At 44.8% G+C, this 15,412-nt stretch overlaps 1 protein-coding gene across 5 annotated transcripts in view; it reads right to left on the bottom strand.

The window, feature by feature from the left end:
* The window catches only part of SLC14A1 (solute carrier family 14 member 1 (Kidd blood group)), a 28,330-nt gene extending 27,725 nt beyond the window's left edge, over window positions 1–605 (bottom strand). For 2 of the 5 annotated variants that reach the window (XM_014342313.4, XM_014342314.4), the window contains exon 1: window positions 439–593. The gene's annotated coding sequence lies outside the window, so the exon portion shown is untranslated. Of the gene's footprint in view, window positions 1–438 lie in introns of all 5 variants that reach the window. The other 3 variants (XM_034943604.2, XM_008955635.4, XM_003830204.5) reach the window with 3 other exon arrangements.
* Between the last annotated feature and the right edge of the window lie 14,807 nt (window positions 606–15,412).

Genomic DNA, 15,412 nt, shown 5'->3' with positions numbered 1-15,412 from the left:
AAAGGGCCATTCCCAGTGGCCCACTTTTTTCTTTTGAGTCTTGTAGACACTCGCCTCGAACTTATTTCAAGAACACAGCCCGAATTATTATTTCAAGAACACAACCTGAAACTCCTAATAGTGTTGATTAACTCAGAATCATTGAGCACATTGGGTGGACACCTCCCTGCAAACCCTCTTCCACATCAGCTCAGGTGCTGCACGCACCTTGCTTCAGAAATCACGAATAAAGGCATGCCTTTGAGCTTCCAGGAAGAAGCCTGTGGCTTTGGTAAATTGCTTTCTGGTCTACCAGAGCTCTGATTTTGCTGCTTCTGATCAATTCCGGTGATATAAAACATTTTCTTCATTAAGAAAAAGAGCAAAACTTAGAACCGTGAAGACAAGCCCCAAATGATGAATAGTTGGAAATGAATAGAAATAAGGATGAGTACTTACACCACTCTAGCTGGCTTCCTGGCAGCAGAAGGCAGTGGCTGATAAAGATTTGCCCACCTCCACGACAAGGGAGAGTGCTTCTCAGGAGATGGTGCTGGAGGGAGGCACCTAACAGTTATATACTCAGAGCCCCACTCTGCTCTGTGTGTTTGTGGGCTCGGCTTTCTCCTCCCACTTCAGGCATCAATGCCAAAGCAACACCAAGGAACTGGTCCCCTGGCTTCAGTACCCGATGTCTCTCTCTCTGTTCTTGACACAGTACCAACTGCTTTGCCACTGTTTCCACAGCATTCCGAGGTCTTTGACCAGCAATAATCCTACTAAAATGCATCTTTTTCTTCTCCTGTTTCCTCTGGCCCCTACTCATATTTTTGGAAAGATTTACAACTGAAAAGGATCAACACAGTGTCAAACTAAAAACCATGGGGCAGGTTACTGCTGTGTGGACTCGGAAGCTAAGCGACTGCTCCTGGGGTGAAATTTTCTTAGACTTGGCACAACTTCTACACAGATGTAAGACTCCAGCAAGGGCCTGAGGGGCTGTTGGGAGGGTGGGGAAGATAAGGTAAATGCAAGTTGTTTTCTGAAGGCCAGCTGCCTTTTTCCCAGTGAGGAGAAAACAAAAATATCAGTGTTTCCCTGCAATGTCTGTCTTCCCAGGTGAGAATTCTTGGACATACTCTGCTGCCTCTTTAAAAGTCAGGAAGCAAACATTCTATAGCAGGGAAATCTAAAACTGAATTAAAATATCTCCTCCTTCCCCCTTCTTTTTAAATTTCAATTTTGTGGCTTGTTCTGTTATGGCAAAAATCTAACTCAAATCTACTTTTATGTGTGCAGAATTTAAAAAAAAATATGTGTATATATGTATATGTGTGTATATATGTAACATATATACATCTATATTACATACATACATGTATATATGTATATATATACATATAATGAATATACATATATACATATATTACATATGTGTAGATATATAATATATGTGTGTGTATATATGTAATATATATACATATATACATATATTTGAAAATATATATGTAATATATATATGTAATCCCACAGCCAGCCATGCAGATGTCATAGGTCTTTTATCTGGGTCTCCTGCCTGCTTGGATGTGCAGATAGTACTTATCAGCCTTCAGCCAGGTGGCCCATGGCTGGGAGCTCTCTGGCTCCACCCGCTGGACACCCGCCAGACCACAGGGTTCTTGCCGGCTTGGGACATCCTTCCTCCAAGTGCCTCCCGAGCAGCTGAGGTAGGGTGTGTATACGTCTAGGTTCATAATAAGAGTTTCCAGGTTCAGGCAAATCTCCTTCCAACATTTTTTCCCTGGTAAAATAAGGAGAAAATAAGCTCCTCGGGTTTCCCTGAAGGAGAAAAATGAATCTTCTGGAGACAGTGTAAGTGGCCTGCTTTGGGAATGAAAGGAATCATACTAGTGTCTCCATGACTTCCTTATGCAAATGGGCCACTGTCCCTGATAGAAATAATCATGCTAATGATGGTAATGAGAATAATAACTGCCACAAATGGTAGAGCATTTGCAAAATTCCTATATTATACTATTGTCCCCATTTTGTAGATGAGCAATCTGAGGCTCAGAGTTTAAATAACTTGCTCAAAGTCTGACTCAAAGTTTGTACTTTTAGCCACTCCAGTGCTGTCCAATATTTCCAACTTCTGCCTGTATGTTTGCTTTTCATTAATTCCTTCACTCAACTTGGCCATGATGCATATTTATGGACCTCATCCTGAAGCTGCCTCCACATGACACCCATGGAGCCTTCTGCCTCAGTCGCACTGGTCAGGGCTGAAGGTGTGTAGTGAATCTCAGACCTCCTTGGAAAAACCACCTCTTTCTGTACCCATCCTCCCTCCCTGGCCTTTCTCCTGGTCCCTGTAAAGCCACACCTTAAGTGGGGGCCACAAATTACAGCCTTGCCATATTGTATGCACAAGGCAGCACAAGGCACATGGACTTCCAAGTCAGATAAACCTGAGTTTGAATACTAGCTTTTCTCTGACAAGCTGTATGACCTTAGGCATGTTGCTCACAGTTTCTGAGCCTCAGATTCCTCAGTGTAAAGTGGGGTAACTTTTCTTCCTTTATAAAGTTGTGATGAGGGATGACATCTTCAAAGCACCGTGCCGAACATGTAGAGGTGCCCCCATTCTGATGTCAGCCCCTCTCAATCGGCACTGGTTTACCTTGGGGGTTTCCAAATGGAACCTTCCTCCTGGCTTGAATAAGGGGACAAACTTCTCCCTGCTTTGACATCAGAAGGGGTGCAGTTATGAGTACAGAGGAAACCATTTGCTTCATTCAAGAACTGTGAACTAGATAGCTTTCTGATGCAGGGCTTGCCAAATTCTCATACTGCAGGATTCTGAGATGCCAGGGTCCGCTGCCACCCTGTTGCTGTAGACAACTGGGCACTCATTGCATGCATACATGTGTTCTCGGTGCTTTTAACAGCCTAATTGCACAATACAATGAACTTTTCTCTGTTCTTTCTACAGTAGCTCCTTTATTATTTCCAGAGAGTCATTTGCTGAGTATGCCCTAACATTGTCTTTCCTTGGTCTTTCCCTTGCATCTCCTCTTTGGGTGCCCCTCTCTGTTCCCATACCAAGTGAATGCACCTTCCATCTCTCTGCCTGGAACAATCACAAATGAGCATACAAAAAGCTGCTCTCCTCTTCGACTTTCTTCTTGGAGTTTCTGCCCCTAGAATGTTTTCTCTCTCCTCCCCCTCCTCATACTCTGCCCAAATCTATTTGGATTTCGCAGTGGGCTTCTGTGCACTTAAAGCAGTTTACATCTCTATTCCTCACTGGCCATGAAATCATGCCGCCTAGCTCTGCAACAGTTCTGGTACTGTCTTATTTTTTAGAATATATCTTACGATGCACAGTCCCATCTGGGCCGGAAGGTACCGGATGATGAAGTCAGGATCCAATAGCTCTCTCCATTCATAATGGACCTCTCTTTCCAGAAAGATTTTGAGGCAGTTCATCAAATATACGTAAGAGGACATAAGAACTAGGTGACAAAATGGAGAAAGGAGAATGCAACTATGGATAAAACACAATTTTCATATTTTTTCTACAATACCTTGCATTTGTTGGTATTTCTAAATTTGTGTTGTTTTAATCAGAAATTATAACACTGTTTCATTTGATTGCTGCTTGATATTGATCTACGCATAGGCAGTTTAATGTTATAAATAATTGGCACCTGAAGATTATGTAATTGGGCAGTGCCCACACTGAGGACTTCTACAAGACATTCTCATACTTTTCTGTCCCCTCACCCCCCACGAAGAGAGTGGCAAGGACTGCAAGTCTGGAACAGAATGTTCCTTTGCAGTGAGTTCTGAGCCTACTGAGTTCTTTGGTTTGGTAAACAGTCAGATAAAAAGGTACCAGACGAGAGCCAAAACTCCCAGAACGACACTTGGAGGGGACCCTTTGATGTAGGCATTCCCTAGAGTGAAGCCAAGGACCAAGGCAGCGCAGAGAGTGCAAAAGTCTCACTCAAACCTCCACTGCCTGCCCTTGCTGGGGAAACACAATGATGGGTGATGAAAGGAGGCACTGAGGTCCCTAAGTTTTTAGCTCCCCTTAAATTCAGTCCTGAAATTATTCCATCCATTTTAGGAGTAAATGGGGATCAATAGCTGGGAGCATCCAGAGATGTTGTTCCTCCTGCACAAAGCAGAGGGTCCATGTAATCTCCATCCCTACCTACAACTTTCATCAGATGCCCATCTGTCACCTTTCCAGCTTTTAAATTAAAATCAGACCAGTGTAAGGCTCATAATGTAGTCTCTGGTGTCATGGGCCAATGCGTAAAGGTGTGCAGGTTGTGCACTGCACAAATGCACCACGTCTAAGGGGGTCACTATTAATGTCCTAGAAATTTATGTGTTTATTGCAACAAAGTTCTTGAAGATGGTACTAAAATGTCTTGAGAAAAGGGGTGCTAGTGTGTCTGTGCAAGGAGCCATATTGTCTAGCAATACCTTGAGCTTTTAAAAATTTTCATTTTTATTTTTTTTGAACACTGAGAAGCCAGCTTTTGTTTCTTTTTCTTCTTCTTCTTCTTCCTTCTTCCTTCTTCCTTCTTCCTTCTTCCTTCTTCCTTCTTCCTTCTTCCTTCTTCCTTCTTTCTTCTTTCTTCTTCTTTCTTCTTTCTCTTTCTTCTTTCTTCTTTTCTTTTTTTAGACAGAGTCTTGCTCTTTTGCCCAGGCTGGAGTGCAGTGGTGTGATCTCAGCTCACCGCAACCTCCACCTCCTGGGTTCAAGCGATTCTCCTGCTTCAGCCTCCTGAGTAGCTAAGATTACAGGCATGCACCACCATGCCCAGCTAATTTTGTATTTTTAGCAGAGACAGGGTTTCACTATGTTGGCCAGGCTGGTCTCAGACTCCTGACCTCAAGTGATCCATCTGCCTCAGCCTCCCAAAGTGCTGGGAGTACAGGCATGAGCCACCACGCCTGGCAAGAAGAAAGGCTTCCCTGACCGGGAATCAAATCCGGGCCATGGTGGTGAGAGCGCCAAATCCCATCCACTACACCACTCGGGGCATCATCCTCCCTCCCAGGCTTGCACCTTTTGTTTCTTCAAGATTAAAAGAAAAAATCATTTCCCAGTGAGGAACAATAGGGAAAGAGGTAGGAGGAGAATCATCTCAATCTCTTTAGGCTCAGATGAAAAGGAGAGTAAAGTGTTGGAAAAATGAGGGGTGGGGACTGGCATGGCTGCGTTTCCCTAGGCCCCTGCTAAGGGTAAACCACATGCATCGGATTGTTCTCTTACTGTAAAAGATAAGGGGATGCTGGCCCCAAGGTTAGGAAGTTGAGTTCGATTTGATAATTGGGCCAGGAAGAGGAGGTGGGATGGCCTGGCATCACCATTGTGAATGGGGCTCGCTGGGCACCCAGATCGATCTGCTGTCTTTTTGTCTGAAGGTTTGCCAAACCAAAACATCCGTGGGCTCAGAACACACTGCAAAGGAATGTTGTATTCCAGACTTGCAGTCCTTGCCATGCTCTTTGTTGAGGGTGAGGGGACAGAGAAGCATGAGAATGTCTTGTAGAATTCCTGAGTGTGGGTGCTGCCCAATTACATACTCTTGAGGTGAAAATTATGTGTAACATTAAACCGCCCATGCATAGATCAGGATCTGAGTTACTCACCAGGGGCCTGGCTGGGATGGGGCAGGTGTATTAAAGTGCGACTATTCTCTGGAGCTGGGGAGGTGGCAGCTGGCTCAGGCCCCTTCCTCATCATTTGTCTCAACTGGAGACTGAGTATCTGCCAGCTGCACAGTTTTGTCGCTCAGCCTGATTTAATGACCTTTGTGGTTATTAGGAATCCTCCCTGTTACTATTCTCCTGCCTTACACCAATTGACGGCCAAGAGCTGGAGAGTGATTCAAAGTCCTTTGACCCTGACCCCTCCTCCAATTCCCCTGGCCTCTACTTTCTTTTCTCTTGGTATCACCGAGGCTGGGTTGTGGGGCAAAGGCAGAAGGAACTTAAGGGCAAACTGGACAAACTATTCAATGACCTGTTCCATTAGTTGACATGAAACTGGACAACACTGCATCCTCAACTTCTTGAGTTGGGAAACTGGAGTATTATGATTTAACTGATCACAGCCTTAGCAACTCTCACTATAACAGCATTGGCCTAAGAAATGCAGTTTGCAGGGATACTATAGACATAGAGGAGAATCCCCTGTACCTCTAACATGGTATCCTGTTGTTAAAGAATAAACCCGAGTCCAAGTTTTCTTCAAAAGCAAGATTAACAACCAGTAGAGAAGGCTTTATTTATTTATTTTGGATGCTACATCTCTTATTAGTACTTAAAAATCAGCTAGGCATTACAGCACCATTATCCCTTCTGTATAGCATTGGAAAAATACAAAATTTTCCATTTCTCATTCAAGATTCAGATGAATACATGGTGATAGAACTAAAAGGAGGGTTCCTAATTAATCACAAACCCCTGCTTTTAAACAAAAGATGGCGACTCTCAACACTATTGTAACTCTTAGTTGGAGAAGTGTTCGCATTGACTTTGTTTCTGCTACTGGAAGAAGCCAGCTTTTAATTCAGCTTCTTGGGACCAGTGGAGCCTTCTCCCAACTGGGGTGTCAATTGTGGGTCCTGGAGAAATAGCAATGTGGGAAGAAATAGGGCATACACAAGGAGACACAGGTTTCCCATTGTTTATCCATTTTCCCTACCTGCAGTCTTTTTCTCACTCAGCTGAGGTTGCTGATTATTTTCTCCCAACACCTGGACCAAGGGATATATTTAAACTGGGGGCTAATGTTTGGTTTTGTCCTGTGGCCTGAGGTGGCTAGGATGTGCTGATGTGAGGGAAGTCAAAGAGTTTATTCCTGGATAGGTCACTTAGCTTTCCAGTCCCCAGCAGCATGACACACTGGCACGCCGGCCAGCCAGTCCCAAAGTGTCAGTGGAGGTCTGAAAGTGGGCCAGGGGAGTGAGGATGGGTGAGGAAATGTCCTTCCTTCATACAGAAGAGTGTCTAAGGCATGGTTCAGGAGATGTCATCTTTGAAGACAAGTGTCTGTGATCTCACAATTAAACCCACATCAACATGGACAATGAATTAAACATTGTTGAGTGAGATGGAAAATCCTAGGCAGAAACTTAAACACACCTTGTGATATGATGAGTAAAACAATATCCCCATGTGGACTTTTAATGCCCAACATCACTTAGCATTTTGGCTCCTTCTGACTCACACTTTTGTAAAACCTGGGGTCTACAGAACCCCCGAGAGACTTGGCTGCCATGTAAGTCTCACAACCAATTGCTCAATAGCTTTATTTTTATTTTTTGTAACCAAGGGGTCTTGCTAGGTTGCCCAGGCTGATCTTGAACTCCTGGCCTCAAGCAACCCTCTCACCTCAGCCTCCAAAAATGCTGGGATTATAGGGGAAGACCACAGTTGGTCCTCAATAGCTTTTTATCCTCAATTTTTAATAAGGAGAAATTCATTTTGACATCCATGACAGCCTTGAAGGATGAAGTTACCCAGGGGCATCCCAGGTGGTTGGTGGAGTACCCAGAACTTTGTTCTGTTATCTAAGATTTCTCTTTGAGGAGATGGTGGGGGGCTCTGGCCTTTTCTCTTGATTATGGCAAGAGATGGCATTATGGTCCCTAGAGTAGCCTCAAGCCTTTTTTTTTTTTTTTTTTTTTTTTTTTTTTTTGCTTCAAGCAGATTGTTCCATTTATTTCTCTACTTGGTGTATTCCATTCTGTTATTTAAAAATCATCCTAATCCTAATCAGAAAACCTTACAATATGACTTCCTCATGGAGGCCATTCACTTTTATAGTCCTTCCTTCAGTAGATTCACACTGGGTAAAGCCATCTCACCTGTTATTATGCCTTTCCTCAATCCCAATGTGACACCCATTTCCTACACAACTTGGCTTCTGAACTTTCTTGTCCATTAGAGCCACACCACCTTTCTTGTTTCCTCTGTTCACTCATCCACCGTGTAAGAGATGCCAAACACAGGAGGATTCCTAAATGAAGAAATGTTGTTCTTGATGTTAAGGATTTTAGTTTGGTGAAATTCTCTATCTTTCAGAATCTTCTCCTCAGCTCCTAAATGTGTGTTGCCTCCAGTGTTGGCTTGGATTCTCAGTTCCTTATGTATTTTCCCTTGGCAAATTCCTGTATCCTACTTTCTTTCCCATTCTGCTTCATCCCACTACAGCATGTTATGTTTAGCCAGTTTATTGGAAACAGTCCTGGAGAAGGAATGGAGAGATACTAGTTCTGACAAGGTTGCCATTTCATTTATTGGCTTCTCAATTGCTCACTTCTTAGGAGAAGAGTTGGGCTAACTCAGTGATTCTCAGGCTTGTCTGCACATTGGAATTACCTGGAGAGCTTTAAAAAATGTGGATAGAGCATCCCTCCCCTAGAGAGTCTATTGTAATTAGTTTGGGGTGGGGGGGGTTTAAAGTTTTCTTGGTGATTCTAATATGCAGGCAAGGTTGCGAACCACTATGTTGAATCTACTTAATGCTAATTCCCCACTCTCTAGAACAAGGAACTGCTTCACAGTGGGATCAGGTAGATTTTGGAGTTTAATAGACCAGGTTCAATTTCCAGCCAGCAATGGCACCTCAGGGAAAATCACTTCACCTTTTTGAGCCTAATTCCACTATGAAATTAATGAAGATTAATAATATCTACCTTCCAAATATAAGGATCAAACAAGATCATAGAACAGGACAGGCATTCAAGCAAAGGTAATTATTATTATTTCTCCTAAAACAACAGTTCCTGTCTCTGACTTCATTATTTCCGCCAATGGTGTTACCATTATCTCAGTTCCTAGGCTCAACAAATGCTTGCTGAGTGAGCACCAGATGGTGGAGCCGATCATCCTTCCTTGTGAAGGAGAAGTGAAGGTTAAATTTCACTCACTTTGGTGAATGTTTTCAGGTCTTGCTACTCACAGTGTGGTCCCCAGATCAGCAATATTGACATCCCCTGGAACTTGTTTAGAAATGAAACATCTCAGTCCCACCCAGACCTTCAGAATCAGAATTTGCATTAAGTAGGTCCCCAGGGGATTTGTTTGGAAAGCACTGCTGTAAAGCATCCCTGTCCTTGAGACTAGGTGAAAAGGCATGAATTCAGCCCCTGGAGTGGGGACAGTTTACAAATTCCAATGTCTTGTTTGGAGATGCCATGGTGAGCCCAAGTGAGTCATGGTGGCATTCCAGCTGGCAGCAGGGAGTGTGCCGTTGCATGCTGGGCCACACCAATGGAAGGCAACACTCTAGGCCAAGCCTTGTCCTCCCATTAAACTTCATCAAGTCACTCCATCAGGTCCCACCCTCTGCATGGTGCTGGTTGCTTCATATAGGTTTGGTGGGTGCCTTGAGGCCATCAGTTACCATGAGACATCATCACATGTCACGGGAGGGTGGTGCTTGCACGCACAGGGGCAGGGCTTCCTCCAGCCCAGGGAGTCTGGCAGCACCTTGTGTGGTTTAGCCAGAGGCCTCTGCATCCTGCCCACTCACAGGACTGACACCCACTGCATTGCAGGAGCAATCCCCACCCCAGGGTCTCAGGGGACTTCTTGAAACATTTTCTTGGTGGGTTCCATGCCCTGGTTTTTCCACCTTGAATTCCTTGATCTTTGTAAATTCAGGGACCCTGCAGTAATTCTCTCCTATACCACACCAGTATACATACGACTTCTTTGTCCAAAAGGCCAAAATAACAAAACACTGTGTGGAACTGTACTTTCTATAGCCTACATTATAAAAATAGACATTTTGAAGGCAATTTTCTAAATGACACTGCCATCCCATCTGCTATCCCTCCTACCCCAGGACAGGGGTGGGTAAGCATCTTCCATTACGACTGCCTGATGGAGAAAAGGTCAAATTTCATGCCACAGTCATTGGCATGCATCTCCCAAAATATTTCTCTTTCCTCTCACCATAATTACAGGATCTTGCAACTGTCTGCTTTATAGAGCTTCCCCACTCACTGGCTAGCTTCCTGAGGGCAGAGTCTGGGATGGTCTTGTTTACTGATGTAGCCGCAGGTTCAGTGTCTGGCTCATGGAGATTCATAATAGTTATTTGTTGAGTATATGGATGAATAAATGGGTGAACGACTCTGATACTTGAAGACTAGGATGAGTTCCTGTGAAGTCCTGAGATAGGGTGTGCGTGTCTCTAGGTTGGCAGGGAAGTCGGGGTACAATTCCTCTAAATATAGCCCTCAGAGCAGGGGTCCAGAATTGTGACTGGGACAGGTAGCCCAGGGTCAATGCCCTTGCCACTGGGGACACACACAGAGCTCATAGGTCCTGTGGCAGGTGAATCAGCCTTATGCACCAAGCTCCCAGGATGCCAGCCTTGGAGATCTACCCCAAGGGGAGAGGCTTTAGCTTGCTTCTAGGACTGCCCTGAACCTGGGGAGTGTCAAGCCTCAGCTCTAGGTGCATAGATTGGCCAGTTCTGGGAACACCCGAGCCATTCTGAAGATGGCAAGCAGTAAGGAAGCCTGTATCTTCAGGCCCTCTTTGGCAGAGATCATTGTGGATGACACAGAACAATACCAATCCCAGCTGCCAAACCCAGAGGCCTGAGGCCCCTAAGGATCAGGTGTGGAATGGGACCGGTCCTTCCTTTACATCGTGGTCACAAGCTGTAAACTCATGATCTCTTGGCCAGTTCACCGCCTTCCTACTTTCCAAACTCAGCAACTTCTCTCAGGCTGCAGGCCATGCCCTTCCAATTAACTGTCATTTTTCACCCCCAATTTCCCATCCTACTGAGTATCTGGGTAAGTCCTCAGGACTGAGGTGTGAGATAGTTCTTGCACCTGGGGAGGCAATAAGACACAGGGAGCATCAGTGAAAGTCAAGGCTGCATAAGATCAATGGTGACATTGGGGCAAAATAATGCTTCTTCCTTAGCACACAAGGGGTTTGTAATATCATTAGCTAAAAGGGAACCCATTATGTGGTCTTCCAGGGAGGGACGGGATGCCCATCAAGTTCAATCAAGAACTGCCAGATTTTAAGTCTCCCTTAAATGATACTATGTGATATGCAATTAAGTGCTACATTGTGGGCAGACACGATTTAGGATTAAGAGAGTTTGGGTAATATCAGTAGAGTCTAGAGTAAGCAGAAGGAACTTTACTAAAGATGTTGGCCTAATAAGGCCCTTAATATTTGAGTAGCATTTAGCGAAGGCAGGAAAAGAGAGAGTGGCCTTCAGGGGAGAGACTTAAGGATAAGCCAAGAGAAGCATGGCTTGTTTTAGGGGCTGCAAACAGCCTGTGATCAGACTAGAAGGTGTGTGCTGTGGGTCATGGCCTGTGAATCTAGCCCCCAGTTATGTCCACAAGGAAAGCACTGTTTCTTTATGTTTGCATAAGGCGTCAGAACTGATAGCATCTTCTGACATTCCCTTCCTCATGTTGTATGATACAATGACCAGACATGGAGCCCCTACTGCCCCTACCAAAGGACTCACCATCAAATAAAGTACAAGTAAGAAAAATACTACATTATCAAAGACAAGATGCAACTATGAATCCTATGCCATTTAAAATAGCAAAATTATGCTCTACGTTCCATAATATGGGCAATATGAACTAGAATGCATTGGGATTTCCTATATAAAGTAGGATTCAAGTAATAACTATAATAACAGTCTATATAACTATATAACATGTTATATATATAACTACATAACACTCTAATAACTATATAACATTCAAGTAATAACTATATAAACTGTAAGCAAATATTAAACACAGAGCAGTCTGATTTTTCTTCTTAACATGGGAGAAATAAGCATCATTTGCCTGCTCTCTATTTTCCATGCATTTCTATGATTCTCTGTAATGATGGAAGGTTTCAAACACTTTCTACTGGTCTAAAACCTCCTTTGGCCAGGCACGGTGGCTAACATCTGTAATGTCAGCACTTTGGGAGGCCGAGACGGGTGGATCACTTGAGGTCCGGAGTTCGAGACCAGCCTGGCCAACATGGTGAAAACCCCATCTCTACTAAAAATACAAAAATTAGCCAGGCGTGGTGGTGGGCACCTGTAATCCCAGCTACTTGGGGGGCTGAGGCAGGAGAATTGCTCGAAGCGGAGGTTGCAGTGAGCCGAGGTTGTGCCATTGCACTCCACCCTGGGTGACAGAGCGAGACTCCATCTCAAAATAAATAAATAAAAATAAAACCTCCCTAAATGCAGCAGATGCTTGATGCCTGTAGCTCCAAAGTTCTGCCTGTTTTCGTATTAAATAAAGAATAGTAACAAATAAGAAGTGGTGGTTGCCACTTTAAGAAAGTTATGAAAACCTGCCAAGTCATTAGGATTTTTTTAAAAAGTTCTTTACAACTTTGGGGCTTCTCTGAAAACAAGGGTGTTGGAACAAATTCTCTGAGGCTTTGCTGCCACTACCCTCTCCAGCTAGTAGGGAGGGAGGGTTCCTTACAGAACTGCTAACAAAGAAGACAGTTTTCCTGCCAAACAAGCTGATGCTGGAGACTTACTGGAAGAGAGATTATGACATTGGAAAATGATATGTAGGAATTATGAAGCCCAAAGGAAAGATGAGGTCTTCTGGATTATTGACCAGGTTTGCAGAGTGTCAAAAACCGGATGAACAGATATAACTCTAAAGTAATTGGAGATCAGGAGTAATTGAAGTTCTGTGGACAGAACAGTGTGAGGATGAAAGCAGCATTTAGGGAGCTTATCTGGGAGCAGTCCACGGGGTGGCCTGAGGGCCAGTGCCAGGGAGCCTCACTGTGAGCTCTCCTGAAGCAGGACAGTACTGAGAGGAAAGGGCTGAAAATATGAGATCATTCTGGAGGAAAAAAGAAATACCTTAGGCATGGAAGGGTGAATCAAAAATGGCATCAAGTGTTGGCAGGGAAGTGGAGTTGCCAAAACTTACCCACACTGCTGGTAGAAATGTACATTGATACGATCACTTTAGAAACTGCTGGCACCGGCTAGGTGCAGCAGCTCACTCCTATAATCCCAGCACTTTGGGAGGCTGAGGCAGGTGGATCACCTGAGGTCAGGTGTTTCAGACCAGCCTGGCCAACGTGGTAGAACTCTGTCTCTACTAAAAATAAAAGAAAAAGTAGCTGGGTATGGCGGTGGGCGCCTGTAATCCCAGCTACCTGGGAGACTTGAACCAGGGAGGTGGAGGTTGCAGTGAGCCAATATCGCGCCACTGCACTGCAGCCTGGGTGACAGAGTGAGACTCCATCTAAAAAAAAAAAAACAAAAAAACAAAAAAATAAAAAAAAACTGCTGGCAGCATCTCTGAGAGCAGAAATGCATAATCCATGGCCCAGCAATTCCTTCTTGGGACTATACACAAAAGAAATGTGTACATATAGTCACAAGAAAAGACATGCACCATCAAGTTCAGTATAGCAGGACTCATCATAGCCCCCAAAGGGAAACAATCTGATTGCCATCAGCAATATATTGGGTAAGTAATACTGTACTTGCACAGCAAGAGAATGGGTGGTCTACACTTCCATGCAATGGTGTGAATGAATCTCACAATGTTGACCAAAAGAAGCCAGACATGGAAGAGAACAGACTGTATAATTTCATTTATACAAAGTTCAAAAACAGGCTAAGCAGACAGAAGTCAGGCCATTGGTCATCCCTGGAAGAGGGCCCTGGGGGACTTCTGGGATGCTGATAATCTGCTGCTTGATCTGGTGCTTGTTACCTGGGTGTGTCCATTCATGAAGGTTCATCAAGCTGTCTACTTGTGATGTGCGCACTTCAATGTAAATCTATCATGCTTTAATAACAATGTTAAAATGAAAATAGGAAGTGGAGCAAAGGGAACTAGGAGTCCATTCTGTGACAGAGTCTGAGATGTCTGGGCAGGCAGGTGGACATGGCCAGGATGCAGTTGGAGATGTGGGATTTCGGACTGGGTAAGAATCCAGGGCTGGAGACACCGAATTTGGGGATTGTCTGCACAGAAGTGACAGGGAAAATGAGAGCATGGGCATAAGGGAGCAGTTAGCACCAGCTAGAAGCAGTTGGAGCCAGCTAGAAGCAACTAGAACCAGTTAGCATTTAAAGGCAGGAGGATGAGGAGCACGCAGAGCCATTCATCAGAGTCCTATTCAGCACCTTCCCCCAGTAGGTACCTGCGCTTGGCTCTGCCAGCAGTGATTTCTGTCCTTTAGGACTTATGTTTTAATGGGTTGGGGCAGATGCTTCCTCATCATTTCATGTGGCATTATCTTCCTTTTACAAGCTGAGGAAACAGAGGGTTGGCGAGGTGAGCTGTCCAGGGCTGGTGAGGGGTAGAGTGTTGGCACCTGTTCAGCCTCCTGCACACTTCAGGGTATGCGGTGCCTCTAACCCTGCAGCTCTCAACAACAGAGGGCAGCAAGGTCCCTGGGCAGGTCAGCTGGCCTCACAGAAGGGCCCTGAAAGTCAGTGGAGGGGGTGGTAAGCAACATGCTGCTCTGCACTCTTCCCTGGAATACAGGACCTCTCAGGATAAAGGAGGAATGTGTTGGAACCCACGTGCACACACAGCAGTGACACAGGCTTGTTTTCCCACTGCCTCATGTGAGCTGCTGGGATTGTGCTTTTCCTGCAAGCACATCAGGCCAGGAGGTCAGGGTGCCATTCCAAACCCCTGTGTACTCCTGGGGGCCGGGATGATGTGTCAATAACAGAGCCAGCACATTTTCTGTCATAGAAAATCCCAGGGCAGTAGGGACTACCAAACACACCCACATGAAACATCAAGACATCTGCAGAAGAAAAATTACACTCAAGATTTCACACACAAGCGCAGTCTTCTCAACCATCACACATGGAGGGGCAGGAAGGGTGAAGTAGCAGGTTGGGGCCAATGAGAGATGCCCTCCATCAGAGCTCCTCTACATGTTTTCAGGACCCTCCCTCTGTAATGGGGCATGACTCCACACCTCCATCCTTAACTCTCATTACTCCTCAATGGGATGTTGCGTGAAGGTGTCAGTTCCTTCACAGGGGAAGTGCCCTGGGACAAATTGTCCTTATTCCCACCCCAGGCCGTTGCCTGTGCTGTTTCTTCTAGGAAGATGCACTGGGAGCCAAATAGGTTGAGATCGTGGTTTGGGGGCTTCTGAGCATCATAATATGTAGATTTGGGACAAGTCCTGTTACCTTTCTCTTTTCTTTAAAAGGGGGACAGCCATCTCAGTGGTATCAGTGAGAAGGTATATGTGAAGTCCTTAGTAGAGACACCAGTATAGAGTTAGCGGGCAAGCAGTCACAGCTGTTCTCCACCTCACTTCCCTTTTCCCTTGCTTGGAATGTCCTCAGAGTTGAAGTCATCTTGTTCTCCAGAGAGCTCTGGTTGTTTTGAAA

This window comes from Pan paniscus, chromosome 17 (assembly GCF_029289425.2).
Source record: "Pan paniscus chromosome 17, NHGRI_mPanPan1-v2.0_pri, whole genome shotgun sequence".
In the NCBI taxonomy this organism is placed as follows: domain Eukaryota; kingdom Metazoa; phylum Chordata; class Mammalia; order Primates; family Hominidae; genus Pan; species Pan paniscus.
Note: the sequence above shows the minus strand (reverse complement) of the source record. Positions and strands in the feature narration are given on the sequence as shown.